At 40.9% G+C, this 22,557-nt stretch overlaps 1 protein-coding gene across 4 annotated transcripts in view; it reads right to left on the bottom strand.

The window, feature by feature from the left end:
• Positions 1-22,557, bottom strand: part of MYRIP (myosin VIIA and Rab interacting protein) — a 236,577-nt gene that overhangs the window by 77,443 nt on the left and 136,577 nt on the right. The window contains exon 1 of one of the 4 annotated variants that reach the window (XM_064444042.1): positions 17,949-17,982. The exons of the other annotated variants lie outside the window; for them this stretch is intronic. The gene's annotated coding sequence lies outside the window, so the exon portion shown is untranslated. Of the gene's footprint in view, positions 1-17,948; positions 17,983-22,557 lie in introns of those variants that run through there. 4 annotated transcript variants of the gene reach the window in all.

The following is a 22,557-nucleotide window of genomic DNA, read 5'->3' as shown; positions in this document are numbered from 1 at the left end:
AATTTCTCCCCATTGGAGAAATTAATTTTTCCCACAGCCAGAAAACTGATAGTTCATCACTTCTCTTCAGCCACATAGCTGGACGCAGGGACTCACACTGCCTGCAAACAGCTAGTTTGGGCTGAAAGGAAAGAAAAAGACAAAGTCATGTAAGATGCTCAGCTGGCCTTTACTTCAGTGAAATTAACTTTCTGCTTGCAGCTACGACTCTCCCCTGAGGCCTTCCCCAAGCCCTGCCTGGGCTTAGGCAGCATTTCACTGTGGGAGTAGCAGCCACCTCCATGGATGCTCCTGCCTCTCTTTGAGTCTTCAGGTGCAAGATCTGGGTACCACTTCCCTTTGTGAGCTATGGCCACAGAGCCATGGTGTTAGGGAAAAGCAGCCTCCCCTCTCCTGTATGTATCATAGGTAGCATGTGCCTTATATGAGAGAACGCAAAAGGAATAATTCTTTCAGGTGTTTTTGAAGTGCATTCGGCAACCTCTCTTCCCTTTACAGATGATGGGGGTGTGGGGTGGCAATCCCAGAACTATGAATCAATGCACCTAAGAGAGATGCATAAAGCACTTTGGTATGAACATCCAAACCAAAAGAGTTTCTGATCATCATCATCATGGTCAATACTGACATCTACACTTTCCCCAATGCCCTTCAACTCTTCCTTCTTGCTGTCTTCCCTGTCTAATCCCACACCACTCTGACGCATACAAAAATATAAATAGAAAAACAGCCACTGTTTTTCCTTTTCTCTCAAAACTCATGGTTTTTGTTTTCAGTAAAGACAGCTGCCATCACAGCTGTTACTGGCTTGTGAGTACAGAGGATTTCAGTGGCACAGGTGGGTATGAGACAAACCATCCCTGCTGGAGCAATTTTTCATCATTCCTTCAACAAAAGCAGGTGTATCTTAAATAGCTGCCTTTAAAAGAAAAGGAATGTGAGCTGAAGATTTGCAATGGCTTTGGTGAGAATTGCCATTAAAATGTCACAGAGAGGCATGAGAGTGCTCACACGGCACTGATGAGCACATTAAAAACCGCAGAGAATACACAAGTAACAAGAAGATTAATTATTCTCTTTATAGTAACTGTTCAAGTTTGTATTTTGAAAATATTGTAAATTCCTAGTGAGAGATGACATTTGATTTTGAAACACTAACTCAGGACAGTTAAGCATGAGTATTTGGCTGCTAAGTCATTTGTGTCTCTTTCAGGAAGAAAAACTTCAAGGGGCATGATATTTATATTGAAACTTTCAAATTCACATGGTCACAGTAGGATTTGATACAGAACACTCACAAATCTTGAGCAATTAAAGAGACTACACAATTACCGAGTGCAGAGTTTCTCTTTCCTTGTAACTTTTCCCTTTGCCCTCTCCTAATATTCGTCTTAGGGCAATAGCCCAAGCAGCACAGGGTAGCACTTCAGGCAGGCACAGGCTAGTGCATCTGCTGGCCAGCGCAACTGCACCTCTTGGACTAGTTCACAGATTTTTCGCATGCCCAGCAGGTGATAGGCAGTGGCTGGCCCGCGTATGGTAACTATACAGTGATCAGATGGTCCATCTAAACAGGCAGCCTGTCCATTTTGGCCATCGAGTCTAGACTTGAGTCCAATATGCTCAACAGCTCTTGCTGAGTCTGCCAGCCAAATGGGTTACAAACACAGCAAGAGCTGTGGTATTGTGGTGGGTAGAAGATAGAAGGCCCCAAGGCAGTATTTGAGGTATAAACATAGGGAAGAGCGATAGATGCAACCCAAACTAGCTTGCTTTTGCTTGTTAATCCCTGCTCTAAGAGATTTAGGGCAAACCAAGCTGTACATTTTTACTATTCGTCAGTGTCACCACAAGCTACTGTGATGTATTAGAGCTATTGCAAAAGATGGGAATATAACAAACATCCCTTCCCCTAGGGAGAAAACACAGCGAGTGTCACTAACAATCACCTGAGTCTGGAAATTTTGCATGCCTCTGCCTGCCTGTTCTAAAAGCTCTGGTACTATGTGAAAACCTTAGCTTTCTTTGGGTGATAAGGAAAATGGGTTCACTATACAAGATCTAAAAGTCTGTCTCAAGGGGTGAAAAAACACACTTGAAGACCTGGTGTTTCCTTAAAGGCCCAGCTCACAATGGTTGATGCTTCCACTTGGACCTAGTTCCAGTCCTGTCAGTAAGACTAACACGCTGTCACTGATTGGCAGGTATTGTTGTAAAGGTGTAATACAGCTTCTAGAGACGAAGTGTCAGAGGTGCTAGGAAAGAGGTTGAGGTTCACTTGTGCTCCACTTCTTCCTCCATACCCTCACCATCCTTGATCTAATTCTTTTGCAGTTAAGCTCAGAAAGGGGTGTCCAAAAATCCCAAATCCTCCCTCAAAGAAAAATCCCAATTTGAAGTCTTATTTCTGTGCGTTACACCCACTATGCCAAATTCACATCAACACTTCAGCCCACCAACACCCAAGCCTAGCAAACCCTAGTATAATTAAATGCCGCCTCCCACCTTGGCTTCAACAGCTGATTCTTCTGTGTCTGCCTGGCTCTCGCTTTGCATTTACTGACACTCTGCTTACCTATCAAATTTCAAAGCAAATTTAAAAATACAAAGATTACCTGATTCCAAAAAGTTTCCTCCACTTAAGGACCCGCCTAAATTTTTCCACCTAAGACTTAAGGTCTCAGAGAATAATGAGCAGCTTGCTGTTGACACTTGGTATGCTGGCGTGACAGTTAACCGAGGGTGGTGGCCAAGGAAACCAGCCGCCCACTGCCCACATCAGACTGCCTAACGTGCCTGCTGGAACAGAATGCCCCTCACTTTCAGCATGTTGGTAGGGATCTTGAGAAATCCAGGAAAAAAAAAAAAATCTAGTGCAGGTAGCAAAGAACAAAATAGATTTTATATAAGTGTAGTCCAACAGTGTGCCAAGTAAAAATGGTCAGGAGAGTTGAAAGGGTAAAAAGCCACCGAAAACTTTGAGTGAAAGGTGGATGGACTGCACTTGGTACAGCACTGAATCTGCCAACAGTAACACATTCGAAACATTATATAACCTGCAGATTTATGTGGATTAAAGTATTTCAGAAAGTTACATAGAATTAGCATCTTTGAGAAGCTCTTTACATGTATGTACCCTATGAATACTTGCAGGAGGAGAACTATCGTGGGAAACAATGTGCATGTCTATTTAGTTAAATGAGAAGGCAGAGAGGAGTATCACAGTGGCAGATAGGTTAATGATTGCCTTAGTTCGTTAAATGTCAAAGTTCAGCCAGACAGTTCAGAATAGCATTAGGACCATTATTATTTCATGATACTTGATAGGAAGTGGTTTGTAGCAGCAGCTTCTGAAATTAATTTCTAAATTCTCAGCTGACTCACTTGTATAATTTGTCAGGCACTTGTGGTTTCAATAAACATTAATAGATAAACCAAAGGTACAGTGGCTGGACCTTAAGATACAAACTGGGATTCTTGTTTATAAGCAGGCCCAAGGAAGCTTAATGAGGCATAAATATGCAGTATGTAAAACGAGAAACGTTCTGTGTTAGAGACAGCCCTCTGCCCCAGACACCAAAAGACTTCAAATATATGTAAAAGGTAACATTAAAGGGTTTTATGCTTAACATGTACCTTAGGATTAAGAAACATGACCACAAGATTGCATGTGCCTACTACTTGCATATTTGAGTTAACCCTAGAATGCTTTTTCAGACTAATTCAGTACCAGATATAAGGAAAAAATGGAGGATTAATCAAAGTTTTGTGAGAGGAGTATACCAGACAACTTGATGTTATGTAGCCTTTCTCTACTCCTTTGCTATCAGAATTTAAGAGTTTGCCAGTTTACGGAAATTATATCTAGGCAAAAATGAAACAATGAATTTGAAGTAGGACAACTGCACTACTGAAGAAAATTTTCAAAGCATTTGTCCTGAAAATACTTCTTACAACAGGTACAAATCTCTGTTGTATAAGGGACAAGACACATTCAGAAACGAACCTACAAGATTTCTACAGAAGAAAAAGAATGTCTTTAAAATGTTTTGATTAAAAGATATTTCTAATATCAAATTTGTTCATGTCTTGCTATTCACAAAGCTTGGCTAATTGAAGTAGATGGATCAGTTTTATTTTTGGATATAGCTGGCTTCTAGAATCCTTAGGATTTATGTCCAAAACAAGCAGGTACTTTTCTTCATTAGAAAGTACCATGGAATGTTGGGATGAAGAAATGCTCCAATAAAAAAAAGTTACATATACATACATATTTATCCTCTTTATTCTACATTAACGTCTTTGTTATCACTGACACTATTTCAGATTTATCTTGGAGTATTTATGATCAGAACTGGATTCCTGGAACTGCATGATATTCCCCTGCCTCAGTAGCTGTGGGAAGATGCTGCTGGAGGTGTAAAATTCACTTAGACTTTTATTGGAGTCTTTGATTAATAATAACACACAAAAAACTGTTGCACAGGAAGGGAAAAGTAAACACCAAATCACAAATTCCAAAGGCTGCCAGTAATGCAAGTCCCAGAGAGGGACTTTCTCCAGAAAACATGTTGAAATCTATGTCGGGTGGCAGCAGCTACTCAGAAAGGCACTTAGACCAGCAATGGAGGTACAGGGCTATTATTACTCTTTATAGTAATATCAGTAACCCAGAAATATGGGTGATGGCTGTCCTTAGCTTTCAGAACAACAAGATCTAATGAATTCTTTATCATTTAGCACAGCGTGTTTATTTACTGTGAGAAATATCCATTTACAAAGTCTTCACTAACAGTGACACTAATTTTCAACCTGGGGACGAGATAGGCAACATGAACACTGGAGCATTTTAAGATTACTTTTCTTTTTCAAATGAAGTTGCCTTTGTACCAAAGCGATGACGCTTGTTCTCTCTTGGTCTCAGGTGCACTGTTTCTTCTCCCTTTTAGCTTCAGGCTTGCTTATTCTTCTCTTTTGCTCCATTTCTCTTTTACAAGTGCTAGACCTGAGTTCCCCTGAGGACCCTGTTCACTGCAGTTACCAGCCAGCCCAACACAGAACAGGCTGCTGACCATGTACCTGGGCACCTCCGTGCTAGAAGCAAACTAGCCCAAGGCTTGCACATGCAGTGGCATCTCTGACTTCAGAAAACTCACCCACTAGACACGGCTGATGCACAGCCCCTGGAAGCCTGGGATCACTGATGATCAGGCACCCTCAGTGCTGCCAACAGACCACCTGGCCCAAACCAGGGAAGGATGCCAGCCAGTCTGCAAATTCCACCAGGACAAAACAGAAGTGCTTCAGCAGATATTTTCTTCCCCTTAACAAACACTCTCCAGACCTTGAGTACCAGGGGGAGACGACACAAACAACAGGTTCTTCGTTTTAACTTTGCTCACGCTGCCCATCGAGAGGCCATAACTTAAGCATGTGTTCTTTCAGATATAAAAGCTAGTAGCTCAGCTTGTCCAGCAAGCTTTCGGCTGTAGTACTTTAACATTGCTATTGTTATTTGTGGAGGACTGTTACTACAAAAACAAAAAATATGAATGCTTTCACATAGAGGGCATAGAGGTATATTTTGTACTACGGGACATCAGGCAGAAGCTGAATCCTCCAGGAGCCAGAGTTCCCATAAAGTCATGAGAGAGAAGAGATTCTGGGTTACAAACACTGTGATACTGAGCAGCGTGGAGTACAGCACAGGTACACTCACTGTCTAATTTATAGGAAAAGTAGCAGATAAATCAACTGCATGCTTTTTTAGCCTCCAAGACATACATAGTGCTTCAGCAGCATCAACACAACTGGTACCAAATGGCCGGTGTTGTCCAGGACTCACACTTAAATCCAACAGAAATATTTAAAAGACAGAAATGTTGAAAGGTAATAAACATTTAAGTTTATATTCACCAGTGTCCTCAAAAAATGATGCACAAAAAGGTCCACATTCAGGGGAACTGGACCCTAAATCTCCTGTAACTCTATTGACTGATACTTAGAGTGGAAGAGGGTTTTCTATGAGATTAGCAACATCAGCAAGGGGGAAACTTGCCCTGTTAGGACTAATCTCATCTCAGTTTCTTGACTTGTGCATTGACATGCACAAGAACATTCGTTGTAACTCTGCTAATGTAGTAGACTTATAAGTGTGTGAAGCTGAAAGGGATATAGAGACATCTGTCACATCCACACATCTGTGCCAAACAGGACAACATGCTGCCGACTGCAGCGGCACCATGGGTCACCACTACACAGGTAGAAGGAAACCCACATTCCTCCCATCTATTACCCCTTCTTCCATCTATTACCCAGTCATCCAGCATTTGCCAAAAGAAGTGTCCCAGCAGGTGCTAACAGAGGGAAGACGCAGAGAAGCCTGTATCCACATGTGACCCTCTGTCTCGCAAACAACGTGTCGCCTCTGCGGGAGCCTGGCCAAGTCATTCACCAGCTCTGTATTACTGCTGGCGTAACAGGGGAAGGAGGGGGCAGACAAGCAAATCCACTAATGAGTCAGAGTCTTTATCAAATGACTCAGAATAACAAGTGAATAACAGTGATTATGAAAGTACAGACACTGTTGCGTGAGGCCATGCATATGACTTGTGTTCCCCAGTGACGCAAGAAGCAAATGAACTGAAAACTATTGACAATGTACGATTCCTATCTCACTGCCTGCAATACTATTTAGAGGATGCTTCCAGAGACAAACTGAGCCAGAGACAAAAAGTGACATGAGACAGCTGGGAAAGAAACGAAGTTAATTTTGGTTTTTTTGCACTTTTTTTTTCCCTCAGAGAAATGGAAACAAACTGATTGCTAAAGTCTTATCAAATGGGGCTCATTCTTCTAGTGGTACTGCTTATTCTCCTGGAGAAATGGAGAAGTTTTCTGCATGACTAAGGCTGTCTGGAAGCATAGCTCCTCAAAGCCACACATGCATCACCTGACACTATGGAGCATCTTTCTCCATCAGCCAGACATGGGCTAGCACAAACATCAACCAAAATCCAGGCCAGTACTTTGCACAGACCCCCGAGGTTGCACAAACCTAAATCACTATTATTCCTCCTAATAGTGCAACAGCTAAATGGGCTGAAGTCCTGGAGTCTGGCACCAGGATTTAGGGGCTGTTTGACATCCCAGAACATCACCCAGTCTCTATTCCAGGAGAACACTAATACTGACAATGCCCAAGGCTTTTGCAGCACTTTTTAATCTATCTGCAGATCCAGAAGCTTGCTGTACAAGTGTCCAAGATCTTACCTCCGTTTTACAGATGGGATAAAAGAGTGTCAGGCACAGAGAACAGTGTTTCAGTGGTAGTTAAAATCACTTGAGCATGGAGCATGCAAGTGAAATGGTCACTCACTGGTCACATCAAAGGAATAAATTCACCATAAACCCTCAGGATTTCAATACACATCAGCTGTCGGTCCACTTGCCTTTCATTTCTCATGTCTGACAAAACCAAGTTACTTCAAATTCAAAACCATTTAGAGTCAAGTGATAAACACATTGAGTGACAAGGGATAGGGAACAAATGATAAATAGTTCAGATTAAAAGATGACCCAGGTGAGCAGAGGGCTGACATTACCATTGTCTAACATGGAACAGAACAAGCCCTACGAAGCAGCAGCACCGTGAGTCACTGACATACATAAAAACTGTGGCACCTACTTTGCCTCTGGATGGGAACCACTTCAGGAATGGATGGTGCTACTTTCACTGACCTTGATTCTCCATCAGAAGTCAGGAAGGAAGGGAGGCTTTTAACGTGCACACATTTTCCTAGCTTACTTTGCATGAACTCCTCCATGGGACAATCCCAGGAATAACAATGCTTTGAATGCAAGAATTCTAATGAACTATGTGTTACACCAGTAAAATACTGGTAGATTTAGTATTTTCTAGTATGAGACGACACTAAATGGATGCCTTAACCTTTCCCCCAAAAGGTAACTTTTTTTATAAACTTCATGAGCACTTTTAGCCGATAGGGATCTCTTGGTCATTGCTAAAAGCCTGTTTAACTCCATTTTGTCTAGCTAAACACCTCCTCTAATTTAGGCTTTCTTCATCTCTTCATTGTACTCCAGATAACAGAATGGAAACCTAAGATCCGATAGACTGTTTACCAAAATATTGTTCTCATCTGGCTTCATACATTTAGATAGAGATTCTTTTTCATAAAATGTTTGTGATTAATTTGTTATTTAATGAGTCTAAACTGATAAGTTTTCTAAGACACTCTTCCCCAAAAGAGATGCTACGTTTCTTTTTATTAAGAAAAGATGACAGCTGAAGTAGGGCAAAAGCTATAACAGCAGCTTGAATGATATTGAAAAGGCAACAAGTATGCAAAGCTCGTTAGAAGCATTATTGTAAGAAAACTAAAAATAACACTTTTCTCTGGCCTAATGACAGAATCACATTTGCTTATGAACTGCAAATCTTAGTGTCCATCCCTAATGTGATATTAAAAACAGCAACACTCCTCCCTGCCAAAAAACACCCCCAGGCTTAGAGTTTGACCCAGCAGATGGAATTTCTAGACCATGCCCTCTCTTCTAACTGGGGCTAATTAAAACACCACCACCACCACTTCTTTCTTCTTACATGAATTACATAAAAGGTTATAGAATAATGTGATACAGAGGCCACACAAATATCTGAAACAGAATCTGTATTCACTCCCACTTCTCTTGAAATCTTGTTTCATGATTTGGTTTTGTAGCCAACATTATTAGTAGCACAAAAATCTCAGCCTCAGCTTTCTCCCAGAACCTGCTTGTTTGCTACACAATTGGCCTGAGCTGTCTTACTGCTCCCGTAACACTTCCAGTCTGGTTGAATTACCGTAACTCTGTGGATCAAGTAGGATCATTAGCTCCACAATATCTGTAGAAAGCTAAATCTTGGAAACTGAGCAGGAAAATAGACAGAAATACCTCACCAGTTCCCACGCGTGTTTTAAACTCAATCAACATGTTAGACTATTCCCACACTGGATCTGTTCAGGAGTTACAAATGGGTCCTCTGATCTCACAAGCGCTACGTAGCAGGTCAGGATTTCTTCTGAATTATGCGAACACCTCATGAGAGTGCTGTGAAACACCACAAGGGTCTGTTCAAGATCACTTCAAAACTTCATGCAACTTAAGTGCATTTGAAGCAATGTTCATGATACAAAGCACAGGACTAGCTTGAGGCTTTGTTTGCTTCACTTCACACTTCCTTCATTCCTCATGTTTAATCGCTTCTGTCTCTCTTTAGAATGATTTATTCTCAGGCATATTTAAAGGGTATTAACCTATGTTTCCAGAAAGCACATGTGCTTGTAAACTGTTTCACAGAACAAACATAACTTTTATCAGTAACTAACTCTTCCTTCTCTGAATTATGCCGTGGAGTTCACTGGCCTCTGCATCCAGCAAAATTGGAAGCTGTTGCTAAAGCAATTTTTGAAATCCCTTCCTCTAGCAAAGTGTTACCCAAAACCCCCAAAACTTTCTCTCTCCTGAGCTATCACCAAGGAAAAGTAGTATAATCATAGCACACTGACATAATACTACAGAAAGTCACAGAAGAACACCAACACATGTAATAGGCTATTTCCCTTATCAAAACTGGGATACTGGTTCTTCTCAACCTCAAGAAAAAAAATTGTGAATCCACAAACCACATTCCAGAGACCTTCAGATTAATGCATCAGATCACACTCACTCATCTTTGTCAGTATGATGAGTTTATACCCTGAGTTGAAATGCCTATAGGCATTAATAATGCAAAAATCTATAGAAAAGTATATACCGGCATAGGAAATTTAGAAACAACCTCTAAATAAACTTTCCTTTGGACAAATTCTACTTTTTATTTGAAATTATTAAGTTTTCTTCCTTACTGGGATTCCAGAATGGTCACCTTATATTTCGATTCAATTAGGAAAGCTTTTTTAGCTACTAATTTTTAAAACGCAAAAAAATATTTTTCAGGTATTGAAAAAGAATAATTTGTTATTATTGTCAAGTGCTTTAGGGTTTCTGTGTTGGTTCAGTTTTTTCTTATTGAACCTTTCCTCTTCTACCGTTTCTTCTGATGCCCTATTTTTACCATGTTACTCCTATGCTATCAGAAAAGTGAGGAAGCAAAGGGCAAATGCCTTTCCAAATCTCCTTGCATTCTGAAGGTTCTCCCAGTTGTCCAGTTTTCTGCAATTAGGTTTTCACTTCAAAAGCACAGCTGTGACTTCTGCTTCATGAAAGGTACATACTGGTCAGTTGTTCTCAAAAATGTGTTTTGGAGGTAAGTGAAGTAACAACAGAATTTCCTACTATAGCCTCCTCTGGTTTCTTTTAACTTTGCAGTTGAAGATCTGCATTTTAACATTTCCAAACACTCACTCTCTCTGCCCCCTGCCACTCTCCCCGCCCCCCACCTTTTATTTTTTTAAAATCTTTGAGCAGAAGGTAAGTAAACTATAAGCCATGATAAAATAGCGTCACAACAAATTCCTTGTGGTTTTTCAGGGAAACAAAAGCCTTTCCAGTAGTCACTGACTTTTCAGAGACTTATAGCATTTGGCTACAGGTGTGTCTGACACATTTCCCATCCTTTGCTCCAGACAGGCTTCCTAGGAGATTAATGGACAGTAGCTGCTGAGCCTTCCCTTTGAAATTCAAACCCTACTTGTAAGCCCTGACTACTTCAGACCTATTATTTTTAATCTCTTTTCAGGACCCAGCAAAATCACACACCTTCTTTTAGTCCCTGGATGAAGAGTTTGGTGAGTTTGCATTACCCTCTACAGAAGCTAAAAATTCAGCTTTAGGAGGACTCAAACTCAATTCTTTCACACAGTCAGTTGCGTTCTAGGGCAGTTTGCTTCCATTAAGAGATCAGACCATTTTTCAAATACCCCAACAGCCTGCATGAACATGACTACGATCACTTTGACTAAGTGACCTTAGTAGGAACTAGATGGGACCCTAAGGATGGACAGCAGCAGCAACTTGTGGATTAACCATTCAGGAGGCAACTGGAGACTGTCATCTGCAGGGTAACTTGGTAACAGCCAGCACCAAGAAACATTAGTCTCTTGTCGTATTGTACAATGTCGTATCTGAGCAGCTCCATTCAAGTGTTGGCCAGAGCAGACCATATTCTTCAGGGTGACTGATCAGAAATGAACAAAAGGGTGAGTGTGAGGGGAGCTGAGCTTTGTGGCTGCAAAGGGGAAAATGGCACACTGAAAGAAGTAATTTTGAATTGCTCATACAGATCACCAAGCTCTGAATTAAATGTGTCCAAATTACAAAAAAACCCAAACCAAACCAACTCCCCAAACAAAACCATCACATTCAATACTCTATGAAAAAACTCTGGTCAGTGGGTAACAGAATTGCAAAAAAGTTGAAGAGAACAAAAGGAAATATAAAAACAGTCCCATGTGTAACTGGTATGCCATCATTTAAAACATTTTTCGGTTTTCATAGTTCTGGACAAAATAATCAGAACAGATAACTATGCATAGCCAATATTATGAAAAGATCTAAATATGTTTATATGAATGTAAATGAATAAAATGTGCATATACATGCACACAAATAATACCTTCATACATAGAGTTGATATAAATCAGAAATGTATTTAGAAACTGAAGAGATCTTATCCAGGTGTCTAAAGCAATCCAAGTCACAACAGGCCTATAGAGAGAGACAGTGAGAAGTGGACCAGCTCTTACCTTGCACCGATGGATAATGAGAACTACTAAAAAGGAAAGTTATGCATGTCACTGAGATGGTAGAATGGGCAAACTCCTCTGAAAAAGCTACAGATAAATCCACTACAATTATCTGTGAAACAGAATGGTAAATTTTGCCATTTTGCCAAAAACCCACACGTGTCAGCCTGAAGACTTTTGATGAAGAACACACTTAGCATGTGGAAGGATTTTTTTGCCACAAAGCTCGAAGCAGCCAGAAGTTCATAGAGAGAGCTGCACAGGTAATAAAAAGAACCACGCTTGCATGAGATACTTGGACTCCAACAAGCCCATAGTCTAGAGACAGTAGTGTTTCACAGCCTGAAGACTATTAACTGGCAACGGTGCTGTAGGATGAGTTTGTTGATGTGGTGGTGGTGGTTGGTCCTAGTCTCCGAGAGAGGGGAACCCTGGAAAGCCCAACCAGGCTGGGGCCAGCCCCATGGAGGAACACGGCCGGGGCCACGACAGCGAGCTCCCCAAGGCAGCGCTGAATGTCAGCGAGGAAGGAGCAAGACACTGTGTCAAAAGGCAACAGCCACTTGCCAAGGTGTGACCGGTTGCCTTTTACATCTTAAGGGAATGAGAGATTTTTAGATTAGGCTAAAAAGCATAAAAAAGCAGATCCACTGCAGAGGTTAGTTTGTTCCCAACAGTTCGAGGGCAGGGTAGGACCTGAGCACCAAGAGGCAGCTGCAGGATTTAGTCTGCCTTTTTTTTTTTAAAAAAAAAAGTATTTAAAATCTTTTTTTGGTAGTTTTCTGCAGAGTTGGCACATTGACCAAATCCCAGCACTGTAATAATTTCAGCTGTCCGTATCTCAAATGTAAACTTCATTTAGTTAAGTTGTAGACAATTAACAAGTGACAGACTTCAAGGGTATTTTTTATTTTCTGAGAGAATAATAATTTATCATTAGAATATTTAAAATTTTGTAGGCCAAAGTGGAGGTTGGAGAATTCAATAATTGTAATCAGACATATGTAGCTGCTTTCATTAAAAGGATAAATCTAATAAAATGCAGTTAATTTTTTTTTTTTGCTTGTTAAAACAGTTCATACAAATTTAAAGGCAAAATTTCTGTGTTGATAAACCAGGGGTTGGGGGAAGGGGCAGGAAAACATAGGCTGCATTTAAAGTAGGATGAAGCAGTAATATTGGACACTTTGGATATTACCAACCAGAACCTTGGCAGGAATAAGCTAGGGTCAATTTAATGAGTTGGATGAAGCTTGTGTCAGGAAAGTAGCCTGAATTACATGCAGGCAGCATCAGGCATGAAAAGGCAGCATTATCTCTAATTCTGAACAATGATTTCTTCCAGGGAAGCCCAACCCACATTGCAATGGTGGAGATTACTGTTACCCAGTTTTACAAGTGGGGAAACCAGGACACAGGGGGCTAAAGTCGATGCAAGCAAGACTTTACAATCACAAAATTAACAGACCCTGTTTAGCAGCCCGTTATCAGCTCTACCAAGTTGATTCCTAATATTTTTTCATGCTTTATGTTAATTGTGATTTTAATCTAGCTGGGCTCTTTAATTAAAAAATGAAAACTGAATATCCACAAATCTTTATAATTGGAAAGAGATATTTTTTCCTTGAACAGAACTGCTACTGCTTTACACGTTTCATGGTCAGAGGATATTGGAAAAATTCAAGACTGATGTTAATTAGTGCCATATTTTGCCCAGATTTTTTTACTCTGCCTTAGTAATTCGAAAGAATTGTACATTTTTATTGTAATGATCCTTGTTTTCCTTAATACTGAGGACATGCAATTCTATGGTACTTGTTTCCTGCTCAGGAGCCTTGTATAGCAACAGAGACTTCTGAACTATGCTTGTGATGAAAATCATTAACTCCTACAGAATTATTTTTTTCAGTGTCCACAGGAAATTAGCAGCTCATTGTTATTTCCTGTTCACCCCAAAACTGCCTGGAAAAAACAAACAAGCAAAACCAAAATCCCTCCATTTACCAAAGGAGGGATCATTAGAGGTACTGGAGTGACTAGAAACATAGTGCCTAAAAATATTCAGCCTAGTTATTCTGCTAAAGTGAAGGTAATGTCAGCAGGGTCATTGAGACTGCAAAATGAAAATCCATTTTCATGTCATTCCATTATGTATTTTTATACCTTTTCATCTACCTAGCCACATGTTGCAGTTGGAATACAGCCCTCAACAGGCACTTTACTGTGCAAATGGTAAACATTTGCACTTCTGAACGTGGTGGAGTTTTGCTATGGACTGTGATGGTATATAATGAAGCCATTAATAGGAATGTCAGATACAATGGCACATTTCTGGCTGTCATCAACCTCGTCCTAACAGTATTCAGTAAAATGACAGAAGTATTTTTGACTCTCTGTTTATGATCAGCTCTTCTTATATTGTGAAATGGTACTGCAATACATCAAGGCATTGTCAAAATGGGTTTGTGACCAATCAGTAAGTTATATTGCACCCAAGATCTGTGCAGGAGGGACCTTCGTGTTCTGTATCATTAATAAACTTAACTGGAGCAATGCAACAAAGCTCATTATATTCTTGGCATCGTTCTTCAGTGAGTGCTGAGAAAGTGCTTATTCTCCATTTCTTCAAATTTATTATCCAGCTCTTATAAATGAAATTAATTAACATGTTTTCATCTTGTCAACTACTGGGAAAAGGCTATAATACATGAAATAAGATTTCATATCTAGCCAGCTGGATGGGTTGTTCTACATTTTGCACCATCAGAATGACTGCAATTCTGTGTCTTTTTCTCATTCATATATATATGTGTGTGTATATATATATAAGAAGAGGTAAAAGTATGCATGAGTTGTACTTCACTGTATGAACACACACAAAATAGTCTGCTTTTTGGATGAATGGAAAATGAGCATCTTTTAATATATGTAAAAAGTTATTCTTGTATTTTTTAACTTGTTTTATCAGTTGGAGACATACTGGAGAACCCCACTGAAAGTAGAATAGAAAATTATTTTTTTTTTTTGCCATCATATAAATATTTTGTTTTTGACAAGAATCCATCAGTTTATAAAGGCACACACTGGGATATGGCCTTCTACAATTTTACGTACCAAGGGTTTTGGTTATTCAGTACTTTCCTGAATGGGAGGGCATAAGAAAACCCCAAAATATTCCTGGTATTTCTTTCCAGATAACAGCAATCTGTTCAAACATCACTTCTAATTCAGTATCTTTAAAAAAGCACCTCTGTCATTTGCTATTTTACCAGTATTCAAAGATTATTCATATCAGTAACTGCCTTTGAAGTATAATTCCAGGATGGGGTAATTTTGTGTCAATTTTAAGATTTCTTTAGACTCAAACGAATTTTTTCCTAAATCAATGCACAAGCCACAAACCCACCTTTAGTTTTTGTAGTTCCCTGATAATATTATGATGATCACTGATAACAGAGACTGCTATTGGGAAACTAATTGTAATGAGTAACTTCTGAGAGTCTGTAATTACAGACTTCACCTTCCTCCTGTTGAAGGCAGAGCAGGAGCAGGGCCAGAAGGCCAGATTCCCCTCTGCAGGGAAATGTCAGCACTTGGAACTGAAGACCCTGTAATCTTTCTCTCTCCTCACTGGCCTTCTTCAGAAATTATAGCCAGAAACCTGCCAAGATCTTTAAGGCTCCCCAAGGGTGAAGGCTTAGCAAGGAAAGCTTTATCGGGAAACAGAGGCCAGGTTCTACCACCCCTCAGAAGGTGGTGGAGAACAGCATGGCAACAGAGACCTGACGGACCTGGCTACTGACCACAGGGCTGTTATGCTTTGCATGCGACTGAACGTGAAGGACAGGCACATAAAAGCCACTGAACGGCCACACAGACACTGAGAGGGGAAGAAAGGAGTGTGTGGAAAGGAGTGCTCAGCACATGGCAGAGCTGGGCCCCAAAGAGCCCTGCCCACGCCCTACACCACAGGGAACTTCCAAGGCATTTCGAGGGTAAATCCATGCTTGTAACTTACCAAAAATTGAATCTGGCCCCTTCGTTTTCCATATGATGCTGCTTTATCTTTGCCTCCTCCCCATAGCACTGGGCACCCCCTTTTGTTCGTTATGGCATCTAATGTTCTCCTGACAACTCAGATACTCAGGAAGCACGTCAACAAGTGCAGTTAAAATATCTGAAATCTGGTGTGCATGTTGCCCTGCACCTGCAAAGGTACTCGTAAAAGTGCAACAAAGACAACATTTTTAGTTTTACCTGCTGCTGCAACCTTGTATTTAGTTTCTTGTTTGAGAGAGAGACTTTCGATACCCAACCACATATTGTGTGAGCCACAAAAGTCAGAGCAATGCTCTGGTGGGCGTGCTAAGTATTATTTTACTAAAAACTTGGGGAAGAGGGTGAGGAAGGAGTTGCTGGCTGGCAGGTTGTTCCAAACTCCCATACCTTGCCTGCGGCTCCCACCCAGCAGCTGAAAATTCATATGGACAAACAAGTGGACCTCACGTCCCTTTGAACAGCCTGTCCGCTGCTAACCTGGACATGCAAAGATACAGCTGGTTTTGTAGTCTCTCTAGCAGCTCATGCATATTTTTCCATTACAAGGGCCTTCCCTTCTAATTGCAGAAGTGTTAGCAGGGATGGGAGAAATTTCTCATTAGCCTCCTGGCAAAGGAGGGAATGAGGCCAGAATTGTTTTCCCAAACCGGATATCAAGGGAGGAAACTCCACAAAAATCCCAGGGATAAGGTCTCTTTAATACCAAGAGATCTTTGCAGCTACTTTTTCTACCGACAGCCAGAGCTACGCTGTCTTTTGCCTCCAGAATTACAACTACCTACCAGTTATTCACAGAGCCCTATTTTCTATGAACAGTACAAAGAGACTGATGGGCACAGACAGAAGATCATCTCCATAGCACAGACAGAAAAGATGAGAACAACTCAGCAACAACGAGCTCAAGGCACAGTCTCTAATGGCATGTCCTGTATCGGTTTTAGTTGATTATACTTGCAACAGAGACATTACATCCTTTAAAGCTGTGTTTATAGAAAAGCAGAAATATGTTTCACAATGACCCAAAACAGTTGGTTACTGGAGCATGCCTAACTTCTTTTTTTGCTTTTCATCCTACAACAAAAATAAATATTCAAGATTTTGAATCTGCTGCAGGTGGCAAGACGGAACACAGAAGAGAGAATTATCCTCCCATTACCTATGCCTAAGTATATGCAGTGTAACAGTTTCAGCTTCTGCTCACTTCAGAAGTTGTGATTCCCCCTACATTAGTGGGATAACATATCACTGCTCCTTCATCACAACACAGATGCTGTGATGCATCTGGTAAGACTTCACACTGATGCTTGTAAATCCCATGTTATGACTGCAGTGTAGAAAACAGTGTTTAATGTTAATGCTGCTTTCCTGGAATACAGTTAAAAGGCATTAAGAGAGAACATCTGTAGGAGCACTACAGAATCTTTGTCAAAACAGTCAAGACAAAAAAAATATATGCAATGCTGAAGGAAATGTGTCCTATCTCGGTTATAAAGAACACTATTGATCATCAAAGCAGATAGTTAAATCAATCAGTAGTTTATTTTGCATCAGTGAGCTCTCAGCATATCTGTCTGTCCAAGGAAAACTACTGCTACGGTTGTGTCCATTTTCATATGCAGCCACGCAGCGCTGCATTGCTTGGGATTTCAGCAGTGCCAGTAAACATTGAGTAAACATTTGTATTTACTCACAAATTTAACAAGTAAAACTATTTTATTCATGCAAGTCTCTCCATTGCCCAATTTCATTTTTTAAGTCTGCATTTTGAGACTAAACTAGTTCAAAACATCTTTTAAAGTCATTATAAAACTAAGGATGAATCAAAATATCTTTAGGAAAAACAAAGCTCCCCCTAACTAATCCATATAAATATTGTGCAGAGATACATTTGTCACAAGTTCAAAAAACTGAAACTTAAAATTTTTGTCATGCTCGCTGCTTCTCAGCATCCAAGATTGAAAGGAACTCCCAACCCTATGATCAAATCACACACTAATGTTATGAACTGAAAGAACTGCATTGCAAGGGCAGTGATGCACAGCACAAGGAATTAAGTCATCTCATTGTAATATCATGCATGACAAAGATATGGGTACCATCATTACAAATGATAAGAAATAAAGCAATAAGGAGATTTACCTGGAGTAGTTACTGTGTTCTATTCCTGATCTGTTTCATACTCCTGTAAAGATAAACACCCCTAAAGTATATTTTCCACTTTATGCTAATATTTTATTCACGACATATGTGTTCTTCATTATTTAGTGAAGAACTGTAAGGTTTTCAGATGGAAGGCACAGGGCAGGGGGAACAGAAATCCCCCCAATTCCTGGCTCTCGCAACTGAACTCTTATGCAGGTGGGCAGCAGGATTCTGCTGAAGGGAAGGCGCAATGTATGCAGCTCCTCTCAGCAGCGCTTCTCTCCCCAGCAAATGCAGCGCGCTCACGGTGGAACAGCCTGCAGTAGAATAACAAGAGAATTTCTCAAGTGCTAGTGTAAGCGAAGGAGGGGGTGTGAGAGTAAGCAAGGAGAGAAAATGCTTGGGAAGCTGCTTCTCTCTTCAGCTAATGCGTGCTGTATGTCCCTCTTTCACCGGGGTCTTGTGAGGATAGGCACACCAAATATTTTAAGGCTCTGAGATACAATGTGAGAACAAACACAGACCGTTGGCTAAAATAACCAAGGTTAGGGAATGCAAAATATTAAGTTTCCAATAGCAACATCAACACATCCCTGTTGTAGCTCCTGTAATGTGGTGTACATTTTGAGACAAACAGCAATATTGTGTGATACATCATCTTTGGCCTGAAATCTTGCAGAACTGCAAAATCAGTCTTGCTCTACTACCCCTCCTCAAGACTCATTTGCCACTGTTTAAATTTTGTTTGCTTTTACAGATGCCATTTTTCCCACTGTATTCTTTAATATTTTCTCTCCTCTGATGGTGAACAAACAACTAAAATGTTAACCCTTGCAGGCACTTAGACAGCTTACAGCCCACTGCTGGAGAGTAACTTAAGTGACCATACGGGTGAAAAACTATTTTGCATGTACAAACCACTGCAAATCTACACAGCGCACATGCTAGAAATAGAAAAATCCAATGTTTTTCAGATCTGTGTAAGGCCCATCCAGCCATCATGCAACAGAAGTGTAAAAGACCTGCTGAGCCTCACGCTTTGTGCACGAGGGCTACTCATCCAGCGTCCCCTCCTGCAGCTCCCTGGCAGCTCCAGCAGCTGAGCTGACGTTCAGTGTGCAGCACTGGCACTTGCCCCTGGCCCTGCGTGCCACTTTCCTGGGGCTGGATCCTAGGCATCCTCTGCATGTACTCTCACAGTTAGCTCCCAGCACGTGACTGCAAATGGCACCTTTTGCATTAAACAACAGCAGCTGAAATGCTTGCTCTCATACGCACACTGCTAACAGACGGCAGATTTTTTGTCTTTAAAGAATTCTAACTCTTAAATTACTACAGCCTCTTGTCCTTGCTGACTTTAATTATCAGCTCTAAGTGATATGAACCAAGTTCTCCCTCACTCACCATTTTAAAACAACATTATTTACAATTAGTTTTTTTAAAAAAGCATTGTTCTGTTAATAGTATTCACAGTGATATAGTAAGGACTACACTTTAGTAATAATAGCTCAGAGAAGTTTCTCTCTGGGAGAATTTTCATCCCCATGTGGTTTATATATGCTAATTCCTGTGCAAATTAAGAACCCACTGACACATCCTATTATAATACTTGCCCATTTTGTACATGTTTGGTGAAATCACCGCACTCATACTACGCTTTGGAAGAAGAACACGTTCCAGCCTGCATTGTTGCTACGACAAGAGATGAGATACGGATCCATCATGGGAGTGTATCCTCCAGTCTGGGAGGTGGGTGTTCACTATCACTAAAATGGCATGGACAGTGGGTGGCAGCAGGTTATCATTTCTTTCCTACATTATGTAATTAGTACTGTCAGTCACAGCCTTTTAAAAACTCAGAGTTTGAGAAATAGAACAAACTGATGCATTTTTATTTATTGCTTCAGTATTCTAGCCTTTAAGATTCATATTTTCTGTTCTAAATAGCCAAGCATCACAACTATTTTTAAAAGGGAAGCCTGAGCTTTCCATCACTGTGGAAACTGAAGCTTTAAGGGAGATCACGACAAGATCCATAATAAAATCACGACTGCCAGCAATTTCACACAGCATGCAAAGAAGAAACCCCTTAACAACATCATGTTGCCACTAGACACAAACCGCTGACAACATACCAGGAAGTAACAGCAAAGAACGCAAGCTAGACCATGAGTGCCATGTTAGCGTACGACAGAGCCCAGCTGGGACACTTCTGGATGGGAAAGGGGAAGGGGCTCGTGCTTGTGAAGGGAGGGAGACACAGATGACAGCCCAACAGGCTGTGCCATATGTATTGCACTGACAGTGCCTGCTCTGGTGAGAGCTGTGTCAAAAAGGCAAACACAATTGCTGAAAAACTTTCAGAAGAGCACTCTCTCAAGGCTGAATGCAGAGACCTCTAGCAAGTCAGGATTGGGAAAATCAGCACTTTGAACAACACTTGTATGAGTCCTGATCTAAGCCCTGGAGATGTGATGGGTCTGACGCATCAAAAAGAGAAGAGCCTTGTGGTTATTGCTCCCTGTTGTACATTATTAACATAAGGGCCAGGAACATCCATCCCTTTGTGAAGATTAGACTCCTCAGATCTGTGTATCAGAGATAAGTGGTAAAACTGATGTGAATCACTATTGTTACAGGGCTGTAGACCCCAAGGCCTCAAACTAAACCCAGGGAACTGTACAAACAAGAGGCATTCCTTGCCTAGGGGAGCTAATCATCTAAATGAAAAAGACAGGCAGGGAGTAGGAGGGGAAGCAGAAGCACAGAGAGGTGAAAGCAATTTGCCCAAGGCCACACAGCCAGTCGGAGAGCAAACCAAAAATAGAGGCTGACCCCCTTTGATTGTCAGCCCATTGTTCTCTCCACTAGACTGAATCTCCCATGGTGGATGTGACTTTAAGTGGGTACTTCTGTTTTGTTGCTGTCGTTTTTAAAAACAAAGCATGATGGCAACGTCTCTGTACTGAGCTGCTGTAACCAAGGCCACACAGCGCTTTTAGAAACAATAACATGGAGAACTTTTGCTAAGAGAAGGAAGCCAGGCCCTCAGACACAGGGTCTGGAGAGCACATCCTGATAACCAGCTGCTCCTCTGCCACTAAAGACAAGGGTTACTGCAGTTTTGAAGGCGCTCAGCATCTATGCCTTTACCAGAGCAAACCCTGGACAAGAAGTGCAGTCAGCGAATGGCAGATGCCATTAGGAATGAAGAAAGGGTCTGGCCCTGCAGAAGGGTTAATAGCACAAGAGGATGTCTGTAGTAGCTCTCAACCTGGCAGGTTCTCCTGTGTAGAACTTGGCACTGCCAAACATGGACTATTGCTGATGACTGATCAATATCCTGGCTTCTCCATACACCACTCCAAGCTGCAGGGCATTTGTCTTCTTAAAGCACAGGTTTTCATACCCCTTAAATGTCACTTTAAAATGCAGTAAAGTTTTCCAAAAGACCTATGTCTATGTCTGTAAAGGCAGCACCAGTGTTACTTCAGACATCACAAATGCAAAACGAGGCTTCCACCAATGTGTACCTGAAGCGGTTTTCAGAAAACCTTAATGAGCACATGAGATGGTACGTGGAGGCCTCTGCAGGAAGAACAGCCACATGTGCTCTCCTCATGGAAGAGGAGGAGGAATTCGATTACCTGTGCTCTGATACAAGGACAACTTATTCCAAGTGCATCAATATTTTATTCCATTCATTTCAGAACAAAACCACACACAATTCTTTGTTATGTTTTTAAACACATGAGGGGATGAGGAGAGGCTGGGAGAGCTGCGCCTCTGTGCTGGAGAAAAGCTTTGGGAGATCTTATCAATGTGTACAAACATTTGATGGGAGAGAATGAAAGAGGGAACCAGAAGCCGCTCAGCAATACCCAGTGACAGGACAAGAGACAATGGACAGAAATGAAAACACAAAATTCTATCTAGTTGCAGGAAAACACTTGTTTTTCCACTTCAAGGGTGGTAAAATAGTAGAACAGGTTGCCCAGAGAGATTACAGAGTCTCCACCCTTGGAGATATTAAAAACTTGACTGGATATGTTCCTGAAAAACTTGCTCTGGCTGACTCTGCTTGAGCAGTGGGTCTGGACAAGATGACCCAAACAGGTTGCTTCCAACCTCAGCGATTCTGTGATTTGCCGGTGCTTCAGTATACAAACAGCATAGCTTGCTTGCAATCAACTGACCTACAGTCAAGCGCAGGTGTATACAAATGCTTCACTATAGTTTCTTGGTGTGCTTCTGCCACCAGCAGATCACACAAAATTAAAGAATTTAATTCTAGTATTAAGACTTAAGTGTGACAAGTAATTAATTCCTTAATAAGCAGTGCTAATTCACCTTTATATCTTGTGTCCTTCTGATAGCTACTGTCCATATTCCACCACTTCTGACCTTTTGGCATGTGAACGGCACTCATTCACCTTACTCCCACTAAAAGTCAAAATGCAGAAATTATCTCAAATTGAAGGCAAATATGTAATTGACTTCATTATAGAAAGCAGAGATTACTACTTTAACAGATGCAATCATGTCTGGCACAAAAGCCAGTGAAATTTGTGAAATGAGAGTGAAACAATGCAATTTATAAAGATAT

This window comes from Phalacrocorax carbo, chromosome 2, assembly GCF_963921805.1.
Source record: "Phalacrocorax carbo chromosome 2, bPhaCar2.1, whole genome shotgun sequence".
Taxonomy (NCBI): Eukaryota; Metazoa; Chordata; class Aves; order Suliformes; family Phalacrocoracidae; genus Phalacrocorax; species Phalacrocorax carbo.
The sequence above is the reverse complement of the archived record's forward strand: the minus strand, read 5'-3'. Positions and strand labels throughout refer to the sequence as shown.